Below are 15,915 nucleotides of genomic sequence, written 5' to 3'. Positions count from 1 at the left end.
ATCCCCTGGCAGAGAGGTCTACATCTACTCTCCCTAATCAAAGCATTTGGACCCTGTGCAATGGGCACTTTGGAAAGTGTTTTATTGTATGAGCCTACATCTTGCCTTTATTTCAAGCTTTCCCCGTGGATTGGGTCCCTCTAAACACCCCATCCACAAGGACAGTTCTGCACTCATCCCTCACTCCATGGACTTCTTAGGCAGGGCATCTTTGGGGGCATCACCCCATGGAGCACTCCCTGAGGCCATCCCAAAGATGCAGACAAGCTCTGCACCAAAACGCTAAGAGGTCACTGGTGAGCTTGCAAAGTACAAAACAGGGTTATATTACAGTTTACAGGTCTAAGACTCTTTTGTAATCTCTATTTTTAAATGCTACCCTTTACCAAGGTGCACCCTGCCACTTCCGAATAAAAACATTATAAAACAAGCATGTGCAATCCAATAGGTCTCGGATTTGTGAGAGTTAGAGCTATAGGGGCTGTACGTGACAAGGGTGATCATTACAACCCTGGCAGACGGTGTTAAAGCGGCCGTAAAACCGCCAACAGGCCGGCGGTAAAAAAAATTGAATCACGACCGTGGTGGAAACCACCAACATAGACAGCCACTTTAACACTCCGACCGCCAAGGCGGTACAAACAAACACTGCGGCGGTAACCGCCAACAGACAGGCGGAAGACAAGGTTCCGCCCACTGTATTACAACAGTCCAATCCGCCACCTTTTCCGGGACGGATTCACCGCGAACAAAAACATGGCGGAAACAGGACTTGGAAGGGAAAACGCTCACCTCTACACACCCCACGAGGATTCAGTACGCCATGGAACCCGAGCTCCAGATACTCCCAGCCTTTATCTTCCTGCTTCTCTACCAGGAACAACAAAGACGGCGGCGAAGACCACGGTGAGTACTGCACCTATGACACAGGGGAGGGGGGAGGAAAAAAGAGTAACACACACACACGCAACAGTCCCACCCCCACCCTCACCCACTACAACACACACACAAGTACATGTTGATACATTACATTAACAACCCCCAAGCCCCCCTGGAAGAATGCAAGGACAAAACAAAATTAGTTGAACGTTTGTAATCAATTCAAATACAGTAATCAAAAATATATACATATATATATATTTACACTAGAAACAAATACAGTATATACACCAAGAATACAAGTCCAAGGTATTCCACCATCATAGTCCGTGGACCACTGGGCCCAAGATGCATGGGCGAGGCCCACACTCAATACCCGAACAAGACGGAGAGAACACTGCTGGGGCATCAGATAGAAATACAACAGGCACCTCAGGGGGAAGTGAAGGGGGGGCACCTCAGCCAGATGAGTGCACAACGCCAGATCCACGAGGGGGCTCCATGCCCACTGCTGTATCCTGGGGAGTGCAAAGCCACAGTCTCTCAAGTCTCTCTAGTGGGTGGGTTGCCCACTGCTTTATCCTGGGGAGTGCAAAGCCACAGTCTCTCAAGTCTCTCCAGTGGGTGGGTTGCCCACTGCTTTATCCTGGGGAGTGCAAAGCCACAGTCTCTCAAGTCTCTCCAGTGGGTGGGTTGCCCACTGCTGTATCCTGGGGAGTGCAAAGCCACAGTCTCTCAAGTCTCTCCAGTGGGTGGGTTGCCCACTGCTTTATCCTGGGGAGTGCAAAGCCACAGTCTCTCAAGTCTCTCCAGTGGGTGGTTTGCCCACTGCTGCATCCTGGGCAGTGCAAAGCCACAGTCTCTCAAGTCTCTCCAGTGGGTGGTTTGCCCTCTGCTTTATCCTGGGGAGTGCAAAGCCAAAGTCTCTCAAGTCTCTCCAGTGGGTGGTTTGACCACTGCATTATCCTGGGGAGTGCAAAGCCACAGTCTCTCAAGTCTCTCCAGTGGGTGGTTTGCCCACTGCTTTACCCTGGGGAGTGCAAAGCCATAGTCTTTCAAGTGGATGTCAATCTCCACTGGTTCTGGAGGGGGCCTTGTACCCAGAGTGCTTCATCCTGCCAAGGACAGAGGTAGTGGATGTAAATCTCCACTGGTTCTGGAGGGGGCTTTGTGCCCAGTGTGCTCCATCCTGCCAAGGACTGAGGTAGTGGATGTGATACTCCACTGGTTCTGGAGGGGGCTTTTTGCCCAGAGAGCTTCATCCTGCCAAGGACAGAGGTAGTGGATGTAAATCTCCACTGGTTCTGGAGGGGGCTTTGTGCCCAGAGTGCTTCATCCTGCCAAGGACAGAGGAAGTGGATGTGATACTCCACTGGTTCTGGAGGGGGTTTGTGACCAGAGTGCTTCATCCTGCTCGTGGCGGCCTCAGTAGCGTCAGAAGCTGTGGCGCTCACTGGCCTGCTGTGCTTGTTGCGGAGGTGTCCTGTTCAGCGGTGCTGGTGGCAAGGGTGTCCTGTTCAGCGGTGCTGGTGGCGGCGGTGTCCTTGGCAGTGTTGCTTGTTGCAGCGGTGTCCTGTTCAACGGTGCTGGTGTCAGCGGTGTCCTTGGCAGTGGTGCTTGTTGCAGCGGTGTCCTTGGCAGCGGTGCTTGTTGCGGCGGTGTCCTGTTCAGCGGTGCTGGTGGTGGCGGTGTCCTTGGCAGCTGTGCTTGTTGCGGTGGTGTCCTGTTCAGCGGTGCTGGTGGCGGTCTTGTCCGCCATGCAGGTTTTCGCAGACTTGCTTGTTTTACTGTGCCCCTTCCCCACCTTGGATGGTGGCGCAGCTGTCTTCACACTCCCAACTGTACCCCTGGGAGAGGCTTTGGTGGAAGATGTTTTGTCTCTCTCCCGCTGGTCACTGGCCAACTTTTTGTGCTTTTGAGGTGGGGGACTGTCCGTGGTCTGGCTCCTTGGCACACTGGCTGTCCTGCTGCCTGGCGCACTCCAGAAGCCGGTCACTACTGGCACCACTGTTCCTGCAGATGTTGTGGCTGAGGCGCTGGGTTGGGACCTGGAAAGGCGGGCCCTAGGAGACTGAAGGGGTGGGGGAGGTGAGGGGAAGAGGTCAAGGTTGGACAGGAAAAGTTTTTGGGACACACTGGGATGGGTAGATGGAGGGAGTGTGGGAGTGGAGGAAGAGGTAGTGGTTGTAGGAGGTGTACGTTTGGTGACTTTGGGTGAAGGTGCATGGGCTGGAGGCTGTCGTGAGGTGGATGGCTGTTGGGTGGGTGTGTGGCTGTGTTTGTGTACCTTGGGAGGTGGGCTCACAGACACACTGGGAGAGGACACAGGGGATGTGTGAATGGTAGTGGGGGTGGTGAGTGCATGTGAGCGGGGTGTGGTGGTGGGTGTGCTGGTGATGGAGGTAGTGGCTGACGATGTAGTGCATGCAGGTGTGAGTGGAGACGAGACTGGGAGGGAGGAGGGAGGTCATTGGCTCCTGGGACCCATAGGGTCCAATGTTAACCAATGTAGGATTGCGCCGCGGTCTTCGACGGCCTACCGCGACAGTGTACAACGCCAGCGCAGTTACCTCATATCCCCTTGTCCCACATTACAGGTCAGGCAGCCGCCATTTCAGGGGGCCACATGGCATTAATTTTGACTGCGTCACACATATTTAGGCCTTGCTTAAACACTAATACAGCCATTTGCCGATTTTCAAACATTTTCCGATAAAGTTGTGTTTACCTACCTCAGTGTTGGTTGACTCTCCGCTCGCTGTTCTCCTCCATAGAGCACATCCGCTGGGGCAGGTTAGGAGATGGCGGCATCCTCCGGTGTACAGACCGCTGGTGGACCTGTCGACAATGGAGGAGCGACATGTAATTATAACCTACAGACTTGATCGTACCACAATCCTAAAACTGTGTGCCCAGTTGGAGCCAGACCTGATGTCAGCTATCCGCCATCCCACAGGAATCCCCCCTCTAGTGCAGGTGCTGTCAGTACTCCATATCCTAGCAAGTGGGCCTTTTCAAACAACAGTGGCCATAGCATCAGGGATGTCCCAGCCTATGTTCTCCAACGTGTTGTCCAGAGTGTTGTCTGCCCTGCTGAAACACATGCGCAGCTACATGGTTTTCCCTCAGGTGGAGGATTTGCCTACAGTGAAAGGTGACTTCTATGCCCTGGGACATATCCCCAACTTCATAGGTGCCATTGATGGGACACATGTGGCCTTGGTACCCCCACGCAGGAGTAAACAGGTGTACAGAAACCGGAAGAGTTACCATTCTATGAATGTGCAGATGGTGTGATCGGCCGACCAGTACATCTCCCATGGAAATGCCAAATTTCCTGGCTTAGTGCATGACGCTTACATTCTGCTGAATAGAAGCATCCCTTATGTGATGGGGCAACTCCAGAGGCACCGTGTGTTGCTATTAGGTGAGGACATGGACCCAATACAGTGTGACTAGGTGTCTGGGTATGGGGATGTCCCTAAGAGTTAGTGTGTGTCTCACAGTTGTCCCTCGCCATTTGCAAGTGACTCTGGTTACCCCAACCTGTCATGGCTACTGAGCCCAGTAAGGAATCCCAAGACAAGGGCAGAGGAACGCTACAATGAGGCCCATGGGCAGACTAGGAGGATTATAGAGAGGACCTTTGGCCTCCTGAAGGCCAGGTTCCGGTGCCTCCATATGACAGGTGGTTCCCTATTCTACTCACCAAAGAAAGTGTGCCAGATCATCGTGGCCTGCTGTATGCTTCACCACTTGGCTTTGCGACGACAGGTGCCTTTTCTGCAGAAGGATGGTCTAGATGGAGGTGTTGTGGCAGCTGTGGAGCCTGTGGACAGTGAAGACAAGGAAGCAGAAGAAGAGGACATAGACAACAGGAACACGGTGATCCAGCAATGCTTCCATTGAAACACAGGTAAGAAGACAACACTGCCTGCTACATCTGATTTAATTCTTCTACCTCTCATCTGTCTGTCATTTTCACCCAGTGTATGGACACTCAGTTGTCATTTTCCCTTTCGAATTCACAGATGTGGGTCCCACTGTGTGACCTCTGCTTTGTTTCCGCATGGACTAGAGCTGTGTGACATAGGTATGTTGACATTACATTGGAAATAGCATTTTGCCACAGTTATTGCTAATACACATTTTCGAAAGCACAGACTGACTCCAGATTGTTTATTGGTTTAAGGGTGTTTATTTAAGTGCTAAATAGTGGAGGTGGTTGTAAAATGGTCAGGGGTGATGGTGGAGGAATGTCCATGGCAGAGTCCAGTCTATTAGTCTCACAGGTGCATTGTCTAAAGGGGCATAGGAAGTGGAGCTAGGGCAGTTCAAGTATGGACAGGGTGACAAAGTTGGACAGAAGGATGACAATCAGGGTGGTCTCATTTCTTAGCGGGGGTCTTGGCATTGTTCTGTGTCTTTGTCCTGGATCTCAGGGACCGCTTGCGTGGTGGTTCTCCATCTGCACGGGGTGGGGTGCTGGTGTTGTGGTCCTGTGGCGGTGCCTCCTGTCCACTAGCGCCGGCGGAGGTGGTGGGCACTTCATCGTCCAGGCTAGTGTCTGGGGCCCCTTGTTGTGCCACAGTGTCCCTCCTGGTGTTCACGAGTTCCTTCAGCACCCCTACAATGGTGCCCAGGGTGGAATTGATGGATTTGAGTTCCTCCCTGAACCCCAAATATTGTTCCTCCTGCAGCCACTGGGTCTCCTGAAACTTGGCCTGTACCGTTGCCATCGTCTCCTGGGAGTGGTGGTAGGCTCCCATGATGTTGGAGAGGGCCTTGTGGAGAGTGGGTTCCTGGGCCTGTCCTCCCCCTGTCGCACAGCAGCCCTCCCAGTTCCCCTTTGTTCCTGGGCCTCTGTCCCCTGAACTGTGTGCCCACTACCACTTCCCCAGGTCCCTGGTGTTGTTGGGGTGGTGGGTTAGCCTGGGTTCCCTGTAGTGGTGGACACACTGCTGCTTGACGTGTCCTGGGGACAGAGGTATGGGCCCGCTGGGGGGGGTGCTGTTCTGGTGTTTCCAGAGGGGGGAAGCTCTGTAGTGGCCTGTGCCAGTGTGAGGGGAACCGACTGTCCTGAGGTCCCAGATGGGCCGGGCTGGTCATCTAGATCCAGTTGGACAGAGCTGCGGTCATCACTGTGGGCCTCTTCTGTGGGTGGAGTGGACATGTCTGGACCCTCCTGTCCGGTGACGTTGGGTAGGGGTCCTGCAGGGGTGTAAAGGCATGAGTATTGCATCTGTGTGTGCCATGGTGTGCAATGGGTGGGTGACCCTGTACCCCAGTGCTTGCATTCTTGTGTAGGACCTTCTGTGATAATGGTTTAGGGGGGTGTATGGGAATGTGCAGTGGCCATGCTTTGGTGATAGGTGTCCATGCTTTGGTGTTACATGCAGGGCTTGGGTTTTGGATGTGTGGTTTGTGATAGTGGGACATGTGTGAGGAGTTGGAGTGATGGGGGTGAGGGCGAGAGTGGGAGTATGTGATAGCATGCAGGTAGGATGGGGGATGAAGTAGTTAAAGGTTTGACTTACCAGAGTCCATTCCTCCAGCAACTCCTGCGAGGCCCTCAGGATGCAGTATAGCCAAGACCTGCTCCTCCCATGTTGTGAGTTGTGGGGGAGGAGGTGGGGGTCCGCCGCCAGTCCTCTGAACCGCAATCTGGTGTCTTGAGACCACGGAACGCACCTTCCCCCATAGGTCATTCCACCTCTTCCTATTGTCATCCCGTGTTCTTGGGTGCTGTCCCACTGCGTTGATCCTGTCCACGATTCTGCGCCATAGCTCCATCTTCCTAGCTATGGTGGTGTGCTGCACCTGTGATCCGAGTAGCTGTGGCTCTACCCGGATGATTTCCTCCACCATGACCCTGAGCTCCTGCTCAGAAAACCTGTGGTGTCTTTGTGGTGCCATGGGGTGGTGTGAGTGATGTGTGGGGTGGTGTGTGTTGTGATGTGTGGGGTGATATTTAGAGGTGTGTTGTGTGAGGTGCGTGGATGTTGTGTGAGTGATGGTGTTGAGTGCCTGTGGATGGGATTGTTCTTTCTGGTGGTGTCTCTCTCTGGCCTTCTGTCGCAATTGTTGTCGTAGGGGTTTGTGGGTGATGTGGGTGCGTGTTTTATAGTGTATTGGGTGTGTGGGAGTGGTGTGTGTGTGTGTATCAGGTGTGTGTATTTCGATTTGTCCAATGTGGTTGTATTTTGTAAATGTGTGTGTATTTTGAGAGCAGCGGTGTGTACCACCAATGGAATACCGCGGTTGAAAGACCGTCGCGTGGATTCGTGGGTCGTGATAGTGTGGGCGTATTCCTGTTGGCGTGACGGTGGAGGTTTTGTTATCGCCAGTTTATCACTGACCTTTGGTGTGGCGGACTTGTGTGGGTGTCTAGATTTTGGCGGATTCCGAGCTGTGGGTCATAGTGGCTGTGGCGGAATTCCGCTGCGGTGTGTTGGCGGACTTCTGCACAGCGGTAAGCGGCTTTTACCGCCAATGTTGTAATGGCCCCCAAGGTCTTTTACCTATGTGTTTTGGTTTGGAGTGCAGTGGATGTATGCCAGGTGCCACGACAACCCTCTCAGGCCTGTCGCTGCAGAAGAGAGGACACAGCAAGGCTGCCATCTTGGGAGTTTTGTTTCCTCATTCCTACAGACTGGTGTGATATTATACATAGGAGTCCAGAGGGAGATGGGGAAGCTCTCTGCGCCTGTGACAGCGACTGTGGGGGGTTTCGAGGTGGGGCCTCTTCAAACAGAAAGCTGTGCTATTTGAGCACTGTTTTAAAGGCCGCTTCCGGAAGTAGCATCTGTAAGGGCGCAGTAGCTGTGAGGGGACTCTCAAAAGACATGACACTGGTGAATTCTGAGAGGACGTGGTGGAGTTTGCTCCACTTTTAAGCCCTATGATACGCTGCTTCTCTCACTGTGGCATCCTTGTGTTAGCTTCTTTGCGCTACAGTGTTAGGAAAATGGCTGTCTCGACTAACTGAACTCTATTTGAAGAGGCCCAATTTACATCCAAAGGCTAGATGTTTTTTGCTATCAAGCTTGAGGCCATGAAGTGCTTGGGTCTGGAGTCACAACTCCTTTTCCACCATTTTGGAGACAACACCTTATGCCATCTTCTTGTCTAGAATTAACCTATGTGCTTGGTTGGTGACCCTCCAAAGGTTATCAAGAGTACGTGCTATCGCCGGTTGTTAAGCTCAACTCAAATCAGTTGGTTAATGCACCCACTGCCGAGGTCTTGACAGAACAAGAATGTCACAGATTACTACCCTGACATAGCTTTTTCACTTCTTCATGTCTGCAAGGTCGATGCAAATGAATTATATCAATTTTGTTAAGAATGGCACCTGCTCTGCAGTGCTATGAATTGTCAGAACCTGTATTACCAAGCACTGTGTTAAAAAAACAAGTTATTTCCAGACTGCTCTAACACGCATCAGACAAAAACCCTATGGGAGAGAATTTGGTCTAAGGGCCAGAGCTGCTGACTTTGGAGCTGAGGAACATGGTTCGAGGTTCGGCGTTGGCTCAACATCCTGTGATTCTGAGCAAATCACTTAACCTCCCATTGCTACCAAAAATGAATGTGTACTTGTGTAATGTAACTGGTGCTCATGGAAAGTGCTGTAATACCTTTTTATCAAGTTTGCACTAACTGAACTCTATTTGAAGAGGCCCAATTTACATCCAAAGGCTAGATGTTTTTTGCTATCAAGTTTGAGGCCATGAAGTGCTTGAGTCCGTAGTCACAACTCCTTTTCCACCATTTTGGAGACAACACCTTTTGCCATATTCTTGCCAAGAACAAACCTATGTGCTTGGTTGGTGACTCTCACAAGGTTATCAAGTGCATGTGCTATTGCCTTGTGTTAAGCTCTACTCAAATCATTTGGTTAATGCACCCACTGCCGAGGTCTTGACAGAACAAGAATGTCACAGATTACAACCCTGACATAGCTTTTTTATTTCTTCATCTCTGCAAGGTCGATGCAAATGAGTTATAGCGATTTGGTTAAGAATGGCACCTGCTTTGGAGTGCCATGAGATGGCAGAACCTGTATTACCAAGCGCTATATAAAAAACAAGTTATTTCCAGACTGCCCAACATGCACCAGACAAAGAACCTTAGGGGGCAGGATGTGGTGTAAGGGCCTGAGCTGCCAACTTTGGAGCTGGGGAACAGAGTTCGAGTCTCGGCACCAGTTCAACATCCTGTGATTCTGGGCAAATCATTTAATCTCCCCTTGCTAACACAAATGAATGTGTTCTTGTAAAATGTAACCGGTGCTCATATAAAGTGCTGTAATACGTTTGTATCGAGTTCGTGCTGTATAAAACTGCAAAATAAATAAATAAATAAAGCTCTCCAATACCTTTGTGTAGAGCTCCAGCTACATAAAACTGCAAAAAAAAAAAATGAATAAAGCGCTCCAGTACCTTCATGTCGAATTTGCGCTACATAAAACTGCAAAAAAAAATAATAATAAAAAATACCTTGCAGACATTGCAAAGAAACAGCAAGATGCCCGAAAACAAGGGAGAGAAAGAAACAACATACAGCCATGCAGTGCGAAGTGGCGAGGCAAAAGAGAAAAATAATGCATTACGCTAAGATACATGGCCGATTGTGCAATAATCCATGTAAAAGGGTCAGTATCCAAGGCGGTAACAAACTTGCCTCAAAGCGGGACAAACATAAAGCATTTACTAACGACATCATGTGATTTTTGAAAGGCAGGCCCAGGAACGAATTAAAGTGATGGCTTCGGTTAAAGCACATATAATAGATTACATTTTGATAAGGTCAGCTCTTGCACCCTGCTATGCCCGACCTTAAAAGGTATTACTAGATCATGAGAGCTGAAACTCTTTAAATGTCCTTCATGTCAATATCCTTGGAGCATTGACTGATGTACTCCTTCCATGACAATAAACTTTATTGTGCATAAACACCTTTCACTGTGCGCACACACAAAGCAGTGCATGCACACGCTCTCCCCAGCACGAGTAAAGGAGCACAGTTATTCCTCTGGGTCAAGCTGCAAACAGATCAGTGTCTCCTGGAGGCATCAGTCTCGGTCCAACGCTGATACAAGACATGCAGACTCACCCTAAGTGAAGACCTGCTGACTCACCCTAAGTGAATACCTGCTGACTCACCCTAAGTGAAGACCTGCTGACTCACCCTAAGTGAACACCTGCTGACTCTCCTTAAGTTGCCTCAACAGGGTTTCACGTTAGCTCTAAAGATAGATGTATTTAGTAGAAAATCCCAGAACGCAGCAAACACAAAGGACTGGAGACAAGCAAGGTTCCAAGGTTGCTCGGTAAACCAGGGGCAGCTGTAGGAAAACTAGTGAAAAAAACAAAGAGCAAACTTGTATCATTTCTAGTCATTCTTGGATCCAGAGCTGTCAAGAAAAGCTGTTAGTTTCTGCAGAGTTATGTCCTACACCAAGAGTAATTGTGGCTACTTACAGTCTCCACGTAGACTAACTGGCAACTCACACGACAGCTGGCACTTATAACCAGTAGTAACTGGTCTCTGGACTTATGCCAGCCATATTGTGATGACATGATGTCCTTAGGAAATTGAAAATCTAATATCTGTCCAGTTTCTCCATTCTCCTGGTGATATATTTCCACCAAGCCCTACACATCAAGTGTTATCGCTATAGTAACCCTGGAGATATAGTACTCCCTCAACTTGTTTTTGGACCAGGGGGTGGGGACATAGATGGAATGGAGGTTCATGAAGGTTTTGCGTTGACATTTTTTTTGATCAAGATGAAATCAAGGAACATTCATTGCATGCAGAACATGCAGTAGGGCCACATACTGCTCAGAAGGGCTTCCGAGCTGGAAAAAAGGTTTAAACTGACCAGTTGATGTTCAACTCTTGCATCCAGTGAAATGCACATAGGCTAGTGCACACAGCGGAGGCTGCATCGTAGCAGTGGCTCTGCGCTATCAGACTTAGGGACATGAGCATTTAGGACATTGTCTGCCTATGATAGCATCCTTAGGGATGGTTTCCACGTGAAGCGGTTAGGAAAGTGGGTTCTGACCTGTGAAAACTCCCATCCCTTGTTTCCTGACCGCCGATATTTGGACCTCAGCTATATGGCGAGCCTACCTAACGGAGTAACACCCACAGTAAACTCTGTTTACACTGCACACTGAGCTGCATCCTGTAGTGCCTGCCTTTTATGTAAGGTTAGCTGTCTGTGGACAGCTAGGGGAAGTGGCTCTGGTTAAGTCATTAAGGATATTTATAGAGAGTGCATGTGTGCTGTACACGTTGCGTGTGTGGATTATGGTAAGCATGTGGTAGAACTGTACTGTATGGGCAGAAATGTGTTTTAGGTGCGCTGTGTCAGTGGTCCAGCTGAAGGAGAATGCCCGGTGTAAGAGGAACATACGATGGAGTATTCCCTGTGTGAGTGGCACATAAGATGTAAGGTGCTCTGTGTGCGTGTACATAAGATGGAGGAGGCCCTCTGTTAGTGGTCCAAAAGATGGAGGATGCCCATGTGAGTGGTAAATACTATAGAGCCTGTTAGACAGGGATGTACATTGTAGGGACATTTTTCATGTTCTTTGAACTGTACCAGGACTCTGTGAAAGAAAAGGGGGGGTATGCCACTTTGAAGCTCCTTGTCCTCCTTCTTCCTCTTGAAAGGTTTTCCCTAACAGGTTTAGAAGTAGTTGAGTAAGGAAGCCTTTCCTGGTATTGTGGCCTTGTTTTGGGTGTCTCTGGTTCAGAATTCTGAGTCCCAATCCTCGTTCCTCCGGACACTAAAGGAAAAGACACTGGCTTGACCAATCTGGGAGGGATATACAAAATATCAGGAAATGCTTGACAAGGGTGGACCAGTGGAATACTCATTGGTGTCTGCAAAACTCAGATGAACATGGAGAACAAACCCAAGTAATTGTGCGAGTGTACTCTTGGTCTGGTGATAGGACTCACCAGCAGGGTGAGATATGTTATATTGATTTGTAGAGCACACTAATCACCCGAGGGGGCATCCAGTGGGAATTACTTGAGCCAGGTTCTCTGAATGGTGGCTTCCTTCCAGGTGTTGATAGCCTGGGCAAGGCTCTTGCTAGGAGAGATGCAGATTGCCTGGAGAAAAGAAAGAACTGTCCCCTGGAGAACGTGGATGGTTGCACTATATCCCCCAGAGAAGAAGCTTTCCTCTGCAGTGATCAGCCCCACTGCTTGTGGATTATGGAGCTGTGCAAGGAATGGGATTCTGCCACTGCTGGAGAAGTTGCCTTGAGGTTAAACTCCTGGTGTAAAAGGGAGCAAGAAGTGTGCCCTATCGGAGGATGCCGTCTACAAAGGACATCACAGCTATGCAGGAGGGGAAAAGAATTGAGATCAACCAAGTCTGGGGACCAGGTGGCCCCTGCAAAGTGACACTGACGACTGGAGCCCACCACAAGGAAGAGAACACCAGTGCCTAGGAACAGAAGGGCACCTATTCCAAGCTGCCTGCAATGTGTCTAACTTGTGTTAATGCTCTGGGGTGCCTGGCCATGCTACCTTCAACTGTTCTATCTTTTGTGACTCTGGCAGAGTGTACAGGGCCCTGAGGGTTGCTAAGTAACTGAAGTACGCAGGCAAGAGTTGCAGTGGACCCCTGGCTTCTGCAGTAAAAAAAGGAGCCCAGCTGGAGTTTCTTAGCTCTCCAGTGAGATCCCATTGTTAATGGTAACTTGCATTCTCCCAGTACTGGCAAATGTATTGTTAGTCTCTCAAGTGAGGAACTCTTGCCGAGCCTACCTGAATGTTGTTTTAGGTCTTTTCAGGCAGAGGACTTAGATTAAGAGTTCAATTGTGTTAACATCTGTATGTCTGGTTCAGCAAATATGAATGCTTTGACAAAGTCAGTGGGCCTCTTTTATTAACCGTGATCACACTGACAAAGTTGGTAAACATAACTGTCTTGACCATGAACTCTTCATGTTATTACAGTTGGCCTAGTTGGGGATAATGTTATTGATATGTTAGGGTCTGTAATGGTGTCATCGGTCACCCGGTCCCTTGTGGATAGTGACAGCACAGGGCTTGGATCTCATCTCTGAGACATCTTCAGGGTGCTTGGAGGGCCCTCTCGTATCTATGAAGCCTCCTTTAGGTTTTACATTGGTACCTCCATTGTCATTGTGTTTACTGTTTGATATTCTGTTTTGCCAATTGTATTTTGTGTATATATTATTGATGTATGGTACTTATTCTTGAGAGTAGTAAAGTGATTTTCCTTTAAACAATGAAACACTCTGACTGGAGAATCATTTGTTAAGTGTTTGACTGTCAAAGGGGTGTGTGTTTGGTTTTAAGCTTGGGATGTCTGTAGTAAGGACACCCCATGGACACCAGTAGCAAATGTTCTCAGTTACACTCGTTTATAGCCAGTAACCCCTAAAGGCCCGTTGGGTCCTCAGAAGAAAAACCCTTATTGAGGATTTGAAACCCGCTAATTCATGGCTAGGCTATGATATCAGAACGGTGAATAAACAAGTTTGTTTTTTTCATACTCTGACGTCAGTCAGTGAACCTCAATCCGTATTTGTAGGTTGTCACCCGCGAGGGCAACCAGGCGCTGAAGTCCACGCTGCTCGGGAGGCATCAATTGAAATGCCAGGTTTTGAGTTCCCTTCTGAACTACTGTAGAGAGTGTGAGGTCTGGAGAGGGGTGGCGAGGCTATTCCAGGATTTTGTGGCAAGGTAGGAGAAGGAGTGTCCTCCAATGCTCCGATGATGATCTATTGCCACTCATGATCTTATGAGACTTGATGGAGGCAGACAAGTGCATGTGGCACTCCCACAACACCACCCGCCATCTCCTCTGAGAGCAATGGGTATGTGCAGACGAATGCATGTGGCACTCCAACAATACCACCCGACATCTCCTCTGACAGCGGTGGGTCTGTGCAGACCAATGCATGTAGCACTCCAACAACACCTCCCACCAACTCCTGACAACGGTGGGTGTGTGCAGACCAATGCATGTAGCACTCCTACAACACCACCCGCCATCTCCTCTGACAGCAATGGGTATGTGCAGACGAATGCATGTGGCACTCCAACAATACCACCCGCCATCTCCTCTGACAGCGGTGGGTCTGTGCAGACCAATGCATGTGACACTCCTACAATACCACCTTCATTCTCTTCTTCCAGCAGTGGGTGTGTGCAGACCAGTTCATGTAGCACTCCTACAACACCACCTACCAACTCCTAACAGCAGTGGGTGTGTGCAGACCAATGCATGTGGCACTCCTACAACACCACCCGTCATCTCCTCTGACAGCGGTGAGCCTATGCAGACCAATGCATGTGGCACTCCCACAATACCACCTTCATTCTCTTCTTCCAGCAGTGGGTGTGTGCAGACCAGTGCATGTGGCACTCCTACAACACCACCCACCATCTCCTCTGACAGCAGTGGGCGTTTGCAGACCAATGCACGTGGCACTCCTAAACACCACCTGCCATCTCCTCTGACAGCGGTGGCTGGGTGCAGACCAATGCATGTGGCACTCCTACAACTCCACCCACCAACTCCTGACAGCAGTGGGTGTGTGCAGACCAATGCACATGGCACTGCTACAACACCACCCGCCATCTCCTCTGACAGCAGTGGGTGTTTGCAGACCAATGCATGTGACACTCCTACAACACCAACCACCATCTCCTCTGTCAGCGGTGGGTGTTTGTAGACCAATGCACATGGCACTCCTACAACACCACCCGCCATCTCCTCTGACAGCAGTGGGTGTTTGCAGACTGATGCACATGGTATTCCTAAACACCACCCACCATCTCCTCTGTCAGCGGTGGGTGTTTGAAGACCAATGTATGTTGCACTCCTGCACCACTTGCCATCTCCTCTGACACCGGTGGCTGTGTCCAGACCAGGGTTGACAGGGAAAAGCCTGCAGCAGTGATGAGCGACTCTCACAGAGCCACTGTCACTGCAGTGCCAACTCTCTATTCCTAATGTGGGATCACAGCTTCAGTTTGAGAGGGTGAGGGAATGAGCAGCCGGTGGTACAGGAGGTAGCAGGGAGCCAGGTGGGGTTTCTATGTGTGTGGGAGGGTGAAAGAAAAGAATGAACAGGGGTGATGTTGGAAGGTGCAGGACGCCAGGTAATGTTTTGGAATAAATAAAATGAGGGGGAGAGTGTGTATAGAGAGTGATGTGTGAGAGTGGCAGTGCACCAGGTTGTTGTGTGGGGGGAGGGGGTAGGTTTGTGTCAGTGGCAGAATGCCAGGTGGATATTTATTCTACTGTTGTGAAGGGAGAGGTGAGGGTATTGAAAAGGTTTTATGGGGATGGTACCAAGATGCCAGGTATGTTTTGTGTTTGGGGGGGGGTGAGTGGGCAGTATTATTAAAGGTGGATGCAGAGGGTGGTAGAAGCCAGATATTTGGTGGGGGGAGGGGTCGTCTGGGCAACAGAAGCGGGCACCGGGGCCCATTCATAACAAACAATTGCAGATGATACTTGTGAATAAAGGGGGTGTTTTCATTCCAGGGTTCTGAGTGACATCATAGACAACTAGAGCTTTGATCTTATTGTGTATTTCATTTCACCCGAAGGTCCCCTGCGAAAAACATCCCTGTTAGTCACATTTACACATCTGTAACTCTGCATTTAAGAAACACCAGAGTGATTATCATGTAACAGATGCCTCAAGGAAGGATTTATTTGACTTGTTTGGCACTCTTTATTTTTCCACGAGTCTGAATAAAGAAAACTCTGTTTTATAAACACTCTGCAAAAATGATTTAAAACAAATTGCGGATAAGAGATACTGTTCCGATAATGAAGATGCACTTGAATATTTAAAAGCATATAATGCACCCCATGTGTTAACCACACTGCATTGGAAAACAATCATGGGATCCTCGTTGTTTCTGTGTTTTCATCACACAGTACAGTGTGTCCTCCAAACAAGAAAGCTGGTCAACACAAATTAAACAATTGAAGGGATAGTTGGAGACACAAATAGA

This window comes from Pleurodeles waltl, chromosome 8 (genome assembly GCF_031143425.1).
Source record: "Pleurodeles waltl isolate 20211129_DDA chromosome 8, aPleWal1.hap1.20221129, whole genome shotgun sequence".
Taxonomy (NCBI): domain Eukaryota; kingdom Metazoa; phylum Chordata; class Amphibia; order Caudata; family Salamandridae; genus Pleurodeles; species Pleurodeles waltl.
This window is presented reverse-complemented; position numbering follows the sequence as displayed.